Source organism: Eubalaena glacialis, chromosome 6, assembly GCF_028564815.1.
Source record: "Eubalaena glacialis isolate mEubGla1 chromosome 6, mEubGla1.1.hap2.+ XY, whole genome shotgun sequence".
Classification (NCBI taxonomy): domain Eukaryota; kingdom Metazoa; phylum Chordata; class Mammalia; order Artiodactyla; family Balaenidae; genus Eubalaena; species Eubalaena glacialis.
The window spans coordinates 82,192,371-82,203,390 of record NC_083721.1 but is presented as its reverse complement, the minus strand read 5'-3'; the positions used below and the strand labels follow the sequence as shown (position 1 = coordinate 82,203,390).

The 11,020-nt window shown below is 47.6% G+C and overlaps 1 pseudogene; it reads right to left on the bottom strand.

Annotated features, from left to right (window-relative positions):
- Positions 1–1,798: 1,798 nt before the first annotated feature.
- LOC133092998 (mitochondrial assembly of ribosomal large subunit protein 1-like) lies at positions 1,799–10,241 on the bottom strand (annotated as a pseudogene).
- Between the last annotated feature and the right edge of the window lie 779 nt (positions 10,242–11,020).

The window sequence follows — 11,020 nt, the reverse complement described above, 5'->3', positions numbered from 1 at the left end:
GCTGACCTCCCTCTGCTTCCTGGGAAGGCTCACATGCCTGGCCTGGCCTCCATGAGGTTCCGGTCCCGATGTGGAACTCTAGGCTTTTCCATTAGCCTTTGTCTACCTCCCCATTCTATTCTCCCACCCAGACAGCCTTCACCCTTTCCCTCCACCTGCCACGCTCCCACACGTGGACTGAGAGGAGGGAAAGCGGACCTGTGGGGAGGGGTGGTTGGGAGAGAGAGAGATAGACAGACAGACAAATAAAGAGGGAGAGAAGTAAAGACAAGAGACGCAGAGAGAGCGCTGCTGCCTGGGTTGCCTTTGGTTCTCCAGGTCTTGATTCCGAGATTTCCAGAATGCCGCTATAATCGTATGATGCTTTTTTTTTTCTTTTAACTGGAGTTAGCTAAATTTGCTTTCTATTTATTGTCTCCCAAAGCATCCTAATAAATATCTTAAGCCACTCCCTCACCCCGCAAAGGCTCTGCTTGTGTGCGCCCCTCTTCTCTGAAGTCTCCCTGCGGGTAGAGTAAGCTGTGCCCCACTTCCCGCAGCATCTGTACACAGCCTGCTGTACACAGCCTGTGTCGGGTAACCATCTCAGAAGCCCTTTGCCCACTTACTTTCCTCACGCTTTCGGGGCAGGGACTGAGTCTTTTTCCAGACCAAGGACCAGGTATCTTTCATGCGTCAAGGTATCTTCAGAAGCCCAGAACAGCACCTGGCATATGGTAAGTGCTTATTAATGTCGGATGAATGTATGAATCAGTGAAAGAATGATTTGTCAGTGCAGCAAAACAAAAGTTGTATAAAGCTCTCTAAAATAGCTCTGGAAATTTCCATTCTAACTTAAGTTTTAGGCATGCCATTTGGCCCGAGAAACATTAGACTGGCAAGGATGCTGCCCCGAAGAGTGACTGCAGAAGCCCATCAAGCAGGGCTTAGGAACTGTTGCTATCTGTTTTGAGAATGTTCCCATGCCCCTTCTCCTGGTAACAGACACCATCCCCCTGGACAAAAATGTAAGCGTGTGACCCTGTCCTGGCCAATGGGTGTCCTTGCCTGACCTGTAGCACTTTTGTTCCCCCCCAAGATGCAAAGTGGCTGCTTCCTGAGGACAGATGGAGGCCAACATGCCCACTGAACCAGACACGCAGCAAAGGGGGACAGACGGAAAGTTGGACATAACCTTGGACTCTTGAGCTGGTTCTTTTGTCCTCTTCCTGCTCTGGGAGCTGCCCCTGAGGCCTTACCACCTTTGAGAGCCAATAGATCCCCTTTTTTGTTTAAGCCAGTTTGAGTTGGATTTTTGACACTGAGAACATAAAAAGCCCTGATTAATCCAACATTAACTCTCCTGTGGGAATCTGGACCTGGTTACCAAGGCTGTCCCCCAAAAGACTGCAGTGCCAGCCCTTCCTTCCTACCTGTCTGGCCAGGAGTCATTTGCGGGCTTTACCTTTCTTCTGGCCAAGGCTGATCCAAACAAAAAGGCCTCTGGGCTAGATTTAAACGTGGCCTTTATTATTAACCTCCTAGAAGCAGGATTAAGTGAAAAAAGCAAGGCACAGAAAAGTGTGTAAAACAGACAATGATTGATGTACTGAAGCAGGGGTGGACATGGTGTAAAAGCATAGAATGTGCATACAAAGGTAAATGGAAGTACCATCTGAACGTAAGCTCTTTAAGGACAGAATTTTCGACTTCTTTTTTAGTCACTGCTCTATCCCCAATACCTAGAACAGGCACTCAACGAGGATTTCTTTTTTCTTTTTCTTTTTCTTTTTTTTTGACTAAAGCAGTTCATATCATTTTATTCCCATTTAAACTCCACAGGAGCCAGAGATGAAATGTCATCTTCTATTTCAAGGATGAAGTCTTCAGGTAAGGTCTCAGGTGCTATCTGAGCTAACTGGTCATCATAAGAACGTAGGGTCCATAATTTCTCTAATTCATAGGTTTCTCTGGTTTCTGGAAGCATCAAATGAATCACCATGCTGCCAAAGTCCACACAGAGCCAGTCATCAGTGTCCTTCCCTTCGATGTTAACATGAGGCTCACTTTTGCATTTCAGGTGTTTGTACATTTTCACAATGTAGTAGGCCATGGCATGTAAGTGTGGAGGGGAAGTTCCACTACCAATTACACAGTAATCTGTGTATTTCATTTCTGGAGGAACCTTAATGACACAGATGTCTCTTGCCATTTTCTTGCCTCAGAAGTGAAACCAGCATATTGATGTCACACTTGGGACCAGTATGATCTGCGGTGCCTGACTCGGGCGCCCCTCGCCGGCAGTCCCCTCCGCCCGTCCTCCAGGCCGCGCACACGGTGGTGGTGGGGGGCGCGGGCAGACCCTGCCGAGCGGCGGTCCCACCGGAAGCCGCCCCACTGACCGCAGCCGCCGCGGGCCACGCTCCCGGGGAAAAGGCCTCAATGAGTATTTCTTAATTGAATAAATAGAACAGAATGAAAAGCATCCCTGAAGAGAGAGATGAGAATACGGCATTGGTGGTTGCCCGTTGGTAGGGAGGGTGGGGTGTCAGGGTGGAGGAGGGCTGAGAGGAGACGGAACCCCATTCTGTACTGTGTGCAGCTTTTGCACAGGTGCACCACCTTAAAAAGTTAAAAAAAAAAAAAAAGAGGTAAGAACAGGAAAGCAGGACACCGTGGGCCCAAAAACAAGTTGGAAAAAATGTGAAATCTGGTCGAGCATCTCTTACTGATACCATCCTCCATTACAGCGGAGGAGAAAAGCTAACTAGAGGGTTAGCAGTCCCTTCCCCTTCACACGGCAGCCCTGAGGGGCTAATCTGCTCTGGCTGTAAATATGGCAGCCTTGAGGGTTTCCTTACATAAGCAAATAAGGCTCCCGTAAATAGCACAGCCAAGTCCTTTGAACACTGAAGCAACAGGCCTTCGTTTTGACAGCCAGCCCTTGACATCTTGTCAACCTCATGGGAAGTCATTTCTGCCTGTTCTCCACTAAGCTGGTTTCACTGACACCTTGGAAATGGTAGGCACTCTTGGATAAGGAAAGTCTCTATGTGTTTAATTTGGGCCAATTCCTGTTAAAACCACCATTCTTCTATTTCTAGCAATATTCCCAAATGCCTAATTTCAGTGCTCCCTTCAAAAGGTGGGCAGCATATGAAAGACAGAGAATTAATATTCTTTATCTTTGACAGAGAATTTAGTAGTTAATATTTTGACAGAGAAGTATAAATTTACATGAAATATCTCATTTAAATCTCATAACAGCTTTATGCAGGAGATGGTATCATCCTATTTTATAGGAATTGGGGCTTAAAGAAGCAGGTGGGAAGCAAGGATTCCAACCAGGCCGGTCTCTAAAACGCATGCTTTTCCTCTCCACTGCCTCCCAGCATTTGTGTTACACCTGCAATTTACAAAGTAACTCACATACACTATCCCATTTAATCCTCACAACCTGAAATCTAAGAATTATTTTAAATTTCCATTTGCTATGGACTGAACATTTGTGTGCCCTCTGCAAATTCATATATTGACGCTTAATCCCCAGTGTGGTGGCATTCGGAGGTGGGACCTTTAGGACATAATTAGGCTATGAAGATTCAATATCAAAAAAACAAACAACCCAATCAAAAAATGGGCAGAAGACCTAAATAGACATTTCTCCAAAGAAGGCATACAGATGGCCAACAGGCACATGAAAAGATACTCAACATCACTAATTATTAGAGAAATGCAAATCAAATGACAATGAGGTATCACCTCACACAGGTCAGAATGGCCATCATCAAAAAGCCTACAAATAACAGATGCTAGAGAGGGTGTGGAGAAAAGGGAACCCTCCTACACTGTTGGTGGGAATGTAAATTGGTGCGGCCACTATGGAAAATAATATGGAGGCTCCTTAAAAAACTAAAAATAGTGCTACCATATGATCCAGCAATCCCACTCCTGGGTTTATATCTGGGAAAGACAGAAACTCTAATTTGAAAAGATACATGCACTCCAATGTTCATAGCAGCACTATTTACAATAGCCAAGACACGGAAGCAACTTAGATGTCCATCAACAGAATGGATAAAGAAGATGTGGTACATATATACAGTGGAACATTACTCTGGCATAAAAAGGAATGAAATATTGCCATTTGCAGCAACATGGATGAACCTAGAGAATACTATACTTAGTGAAGTAAGTCGGGCAGAGAAAGACAAATATTATATGATATCACTAATATGTGGAGTCTAAAAAGTAATACAAATGAATCTATACACAAAACAGGAACAGACTGACAGACATAGAAAACAAACTTATGGTTACCAAAGGGGAAAGAAAGGGGGGAGAGATAAATTAGGAGTATGGGATTAACAGATACAAACTACTATCCATAATATAGAGAAGCAATAAGGATTTACTGTATAGCACAGGGAACTATATTCAATATCTTATAATAACCTATAATGGAAAATAATCTGAAAATATATATATAACTGAAAAAAAGAAAAAGTTTCACATCAGTGTGTCTCCAAAGACACCAGGCTCTTTTTCCAAGAGTTATACAAAGTCTTGTTAAAACCTACAAACGTTTAATTACCTATGGCATATACAAATTACTCAGATTTCAATTGGGTCAAGGCTTAAGATATTATTAAAATTATCTGTCAGGGGACTTCCCTAGTGGTCCAGTGGGTAAGACTCTGTGCTCCCAATGCAGGGGGCCCGGGTTCAATCCCTGGTCGGGGAACTAGATCCCGCATGCCGCAACTAAGAGTTCGCATGCGGCATCTAAGAAGCCCACATGCCGCAACTAAAAAAAGATCCCGCATTCCGCAACTAAAAAAAAGATCCCGCATGCCGCAACTAAAAAAAGATCCCACATGCCGCAACGATGATCCCGTGTGCCGCAACTAAGACCCAGTGCAGCCAAAATAAATATAAATAAATACATAGATAAATAAATAAACAAAAAATTAGGTTGTGAGGGCAGAGCCCTCAGGAACAGGAACAGAGACTTCCTTTCTGCTCTCTGCCTGTGAGGACACAAAAAGATGGCCGTCTGCATCCCAGGAAGCGGGCTCTCACCAGAAACCAAATCTGCCCATGCCTTGACCTTGGACTTCCCAGCCTCCAGAACTGTGAGAAATAAATGTTTGCTGTTTAGGCTACCCAGTCTAAGGTAATTTGTTACAGCAGCCCAAACTGACTAAGGCATCATTTTACAGAGGGGAAAACTGCAGCTCAGAGACGGCACATAGGGGCAGCATGGTATAAGACAGAGAGTGCTGGTCTGGGGAGAAAGACCTGGATCCTACTCCTGGCTGTGCCCCTGATGAACTTGGTGACCTTGGGCAAGGCATGCATGCTCTCTGGCCCACAGTTTCCTCTTCTGCAAGGCAGTGTAATGGACTAGATGCTCTAGCATCCCCAGCAGCTCAGTTAGTCTTTGATCTTAGGAAACCTCTTGGTGTTCCTTGCAATGAGGTTAGAACTTTAGTTGTGAAGGGGGAGCCAATGAAACTGACATACACAACTGGCCCTGGTGGGATACTGGCATTTATTCCTATACTGCAGTTCACACTTCTAAGTTTCTACAGTTGCAATGTCTTAATCATAATGACACTGCTTCTAGAATGCCATTAATATTCCCATCGGAAATGGAAATGCCAAATTGCTAATCGCGCCCCGGGGGCTTTTCATCTCATGCTATCATCGCTTTAGATGATTTTTAAAATCATATTTAAGTTTATTAAAATATCAACCATTTTTTGTTTAGAAACAGGAAAGTCTACACCAGTGTTTATACAACGGCAGGAAAAAAAAAAACTCTGTCCACCAGAAACAAGCCAGCCCACAACTCCACAGAGCTGATGAAAACATTTGAAGAACCCAGCTCTGCCTGGCTGCCTGGCTGGGGCTTCCCTTTGCGAGAGGGCATTGCCAGCAGCAGTGACAGGTTAGTGCTGAGTTAAAGTAGCAGCTGGAATCAGCACAGGTGGAGGCTCATGGCCCCTGTCTGTGGCTCAAAACTGGAAGCTATGGTATCTTGCCTGGTAAGGAAGTGGGTGGAGCAGAAAGAGAATGGGCAGCCCGGGTTTGAATCTGGGCTCTGTCACTGGTGTCTCTGTGATACTGGGCCAGTTACTTCATCCCTCTGAGCTTTAGCTTCCTCACCTATAACTTCTCATTTAGCATTTCTGGCTGAGGACTGCTGCAATGATGGAACAGGCTTAGTAGGTGCACAATAAACGTCCATGTAACCACAAACATCTGCCCTGGACAAGACATAGCCTTTGACCTCAAGGAGTTCACGGTCTAAAGAGGAAGAGAAACGTGGAGAGACAATGACGACTGAGGATACCGAGGACTGGGGTAGTGGCAAGCATGGAGAGTTGCGGGAGCTCGGAAGAGAGTGTGTAGCCTTATGGGAAGAGGTGATGTCGTCAGAGGAGACCCTCTCCTCCCCCCAACTTCCCCCCAGGAGACATCTGAGCTGATAGCAAGGATGAGGAGGAGACTCACGGGGAAAAAAGGTAGGGAGGATTACTCCTGGCAGGAGACAGCCTGCTGCCTTTGAAGAATTATCAGCGATTCACCGTGAGTGCAGGGGATTAGAGTTGGGGGTGAGGGAGTTGGGGGACGGAGGGAGCTGAGGCCTGTGAGCCTGGGGCCTCCCCATGCCCCCTTCTCCACCTGCGTGTGGGGACCCCCCTCTTGGCTGGATGGCTCCGTGCACACGCTGCACAACTGCACCCCCAGGCCCGAGACACAGGGTGCTGCCTCAGCAGGGACGTATGTCATGGTCTGGGAAATCTGGATTTTGTTCAGAACACTCCGAACCTGAGAAATGAACTAGAAGGGTTTAAATCAAGGAAGTGACACCATCACAGCTGTGTTTTAGAAAGAACACTCTGCACACAGGAAGGCTTCTGGATTGGTGAAGAGTGAGAGAAGGCTGGAGGCCTGGGGGAGGATACGCTGAGGACACGAGCAGAGGCACGGGGGGCGGGGGGGGGCGCTGGCAGAAAGGGAGGCTTCAAGGAATCCACAGAAGGTAAACTGGACAGGATTTTGTGACCGCGTGGAGATGGGAGGAGGTGAGGACACGACGGTGGCTGGGGCCTGTGGATCTGCAGGGAGTCAATGTGGGAGTCATTTATGTGGAGAGAGAGGGGAAGGTGAATCCGTCGGAGAGTCAAGAGGGAAGAGGACCCAGAACAAAATGTCAGGGGCCCCTGAGGTAGAGACAGGAAGAAACGTGCAGGGAGCAGGGAGGAGGCCGAGCAAACCTGGCCCTGTGGTCTTTCTTTTCCCCACTGAGTAGGAGGTGGAGGTATCTGGAGAGGCTGGGGCGTGTGGTAGGGCGCAAGGTGGAGAGGAGGAAACAGCTACTGTGAGGGGGTTGGAGAGGGAGCGGATTGGGGACGCCGGGGAGGACTGCCAAGCACGGGTTGTTTTCTCCTGGCCTGACAGCTGCCGTCAGTCAGGGGACCAGATGGAACAATGAGGTAAGATCCTCCCAGCACACAAGCTACACTCTGGGGGCAGAGCAGGTGCTTTTAGACACAGAATTTATTCCTCTGAACCGCTAGAGGGCCACCGGTGCCATTTGCTTGCGGGAGTGTGGGAAGAGGCTCCCAGCCGGCCTCCCCAGCTACCAGCAGGAGCAGGCCTGGAGCAAGAGAGCAAACGGAGGCCCATACACCCCATACACCAGCTGGCTAAACATGTAGAAACTCTAAGCAAAGCTATTCCCCCAATGGGCCTGCTTTCCTAGCCGGGCCTCGCAACCTATTCCCAAGCACCACCCTTGCATCCCAGAGGCTAAAGGCGGTGAGCTCTTCCCTGGGTCAGCCCGGCCACCTGTGAGCCTGTGAGCCAGGATGGGGCAGAAGCTGGACCTGGGCCCAGGACTCCCAACTGGTGACTAGACCCTCGGGACAGAAATGGATGGACACAATCAAGGTCTCCCAGGGAGCTGAGGCAAGCAGATTCCCCTCCCTGCGTGTCATTTTGCCGACTCAGGATTTCCAGGCAATTCTAAGCACCTCCCCAAACTACATCACCCGAGTAGAGAGAAGGGGAAGGGCATAGTTATCTTGTGGAAACGTCTCTGGCTATACACCTACTCTGGGTGATTTGAAGTGACTGTCAACAAAGCAGGTCTTCTGGAAGCAACCCAATTTCCTTCAACTGGTAAACGGTAAAACAAAATCTGGTACATCCATACAATAGAACACCACTCAGTAATTAAAAGAAAAAAACTACTATATGCAACAACTTAGATGTATCTCAAAAGCATTTTAGGTTAAGTAAGATAAGCCTGGCACAGAAGGCTGCATACTGCATGGTCCCACCTTTATGACATCCTAGAAAAGAGGAGCTATGGGGAGAGAAGACAGATCAGTGGTTGCCAGAGCAGGAAGGGCAGAGGGGATTAGCTGCAACGGGACATAAGGGAATTTGACTGGGTGATGAAAGTGTACTGTCTTGTGTCGGTGGTTTCACAGCTGCATACATTTGTCAAAACTCATCAAACCAAATACTTTTAAAAAGGGTGAATTTAATGAAGCTAACCCCCAAATAAGTAAATTAATCAGACCCTCTTTCTCTGGTTTCCCAGGACAGAGGCTGTGGTTTTCTCCCTCTTCCTTGGTCTAGGGGGTCCATTTCAGCCCAAGTGACCCTCTCCTGTAATTCCCCTTCATTCAATTGGTTATCAAACCAGAGGAAGACAGATGGACAGAGATAGAGACAGTGGGAGACAGAGATTTAGACAGAAAGATAGAAAACATTCTATATTTTGGAGTTTGTGATATGTAGAATCCTCCTAAGCACGGGGCCCGAGGCAGGGAAAGGGTCCTCTTTCCAGGGTGTAGGAATAGCACGAGACTGTCATGGCTGAGAGCATCTCCTTTGATAAGTCTGGGTACCTCAACTTCTACCACCCAATAGATTCTCACTTACACAAATTCTTTGATAGTAAGCGTTCTGTGAGCATTGAATTTTTGCTGAAATTTTAAATGTGAATTTTTTAAAGACTCCCATAGGTAGTCACTTTAAAGTTTATATTCTTCCTGATTTATTTGTTTTGCACATTTGAAACTTTTCATGAATTGGAGTTGCTTAAAAGGGAGTATACCTGAAGGATAAGCCATCAAACCTCCGTTTTGCTTGACAGACCTGCCAGATGTGTCGTTCTTTTGTGGCAGGGCCCAACTAGAAACCAGAAAAATGGAGAGCAGAAAGGAAGAAGATAACACAAAACAATGGATAAACAGAAAGCGCTTCTATTTGTCTTTCTGATGCACACTCACAGACACTCGCACATTCCTCCCCAGCCCAGCACTCCCATGCTCACTTGGATTTCACTAACATTACATGAAATCACAGGAGCCACCTACTCTGAAAGTATGCGTTCTACGTGTGATAAAAATGAAAGAAAGGACTTTTTCAAAATTGTCATATCATGGGAGAGACTTTTGGCATGAACCTGTCACACCAAAGGGCTGCTGTTGACTGTGGGAGCCCAAGAAGTCTGTAATGACCCCCACAGTCACACAGCCCTTCAGGGACTCAGTTTATTCATATGTAAAATGGGAATAACAATAACTGTCTTCTTTTTCTCACATAACCGTGGTTAGGGGCACGTGTGGAATGGCATGTGAAAGAGCCCTGTAAACTCTGGACTAGCACCTACCTACATAGCGCCTATAGCAGCTGCTGCGAACGGCTGTGAGACACAGCCAGCGTGGTGTGAAAAGCAGCTCACTCCCCAGTGCAAGGACCCCTGGCCTTTAGAGGAGGCCCCCAGAGCTTGTTAGTGGTCGAGATAACTTTTGTTTCTAGTTTATAACCAACCTGCGGGAAGCCCCCTTCGCCTCCCCCGCTCACCGGAACACAATCTAAAGATTTCTCTCGCTGTCCTGAGTGCTGGATCCTGCAGGACCCGCCAAGCCAGGGTCATCGGCTTCTCCGTGAGCTCGGCATAGCATGCGGGTGTGCTGGGAAGCGCCGAGGTCAGCACCGCAGCCGGGACCCCCTTGTCCGGCCCCAGTCAGCGCGCCGGCTAATGCGGCCTATTCAGGGAGGCGGGGCGGGAACAATGGGAACAAATCTCTGCCCACCGCGCTCCCAGGGGACAAAGTGCTGGCAGCCTTTCCCTCGGAGCTCATCAATTCCGGAACCACTCAACCAGGGTGCTGAGCCCTGGCGGCTGCTGACTCACAAAGGGCCACGTGGACGCCGGGGAAACGGGAACCCATTTCGCCCAAGTGAAAGGAAATGCGATCGTTTAGCAGAGATAAGATAAGGCGAGGGGGCAGCACAAGGCCTGGCAGAAATGAAGTGAGAGAGATCACGTTCCCTTTTCTGTGCAAGTAGCTGCTCCCCTCCCCCTCTGAGGCACGGAGCTCTCTGCTCTCCTGCGGCCCCGACCCCACCTGCTCCCCAGACACCATCTCATAGCCACTCACAGACACGTAAGTCACTGGCCATTAAAGTGGGGAGGGGCTGAAGAGACCACCAGCCCACTGTTCCCAACCTTTTCAGCATCAGTGGCTCCTCTTAAGCTTCCTTCTGCAGGGATTCCATATTTGGAGAGATTGTAGAATAGCTGCCTTTATTGAGTACCTGCTCCTTTGGGTCGTTCCCTGGACAAAGAATTTCCCCCTTACTATCTCATCTAGTGCCAGCAAAACTACTGGGAAGTGGGTGTAATTATCTCTATCTTACATATGAGGAGGCTAAGACTAAGAGGGAGGTGTGTTTGCCTGAAATCCTACAGCTAGAAAGTAGCAGAGTTAGAACTGGACCAAGGTCTGTGTGGCTTCAAGTCCCCACAGGCTTCCAGCATTTGAGAAGAAATGCTCCCAGCAATTGCACTGCTAGGTATGTACTCAAGAGAAATGAAACTATGTGTCCACATAATAACTTGCACACCAACGTTTATAGCAATACTGTTCAAATGTTCATCAACTGGTGAATGGATAAACAAAACGTGGAATATCCACACAATGGAATATTATTTGGCCATAAAAAGGAA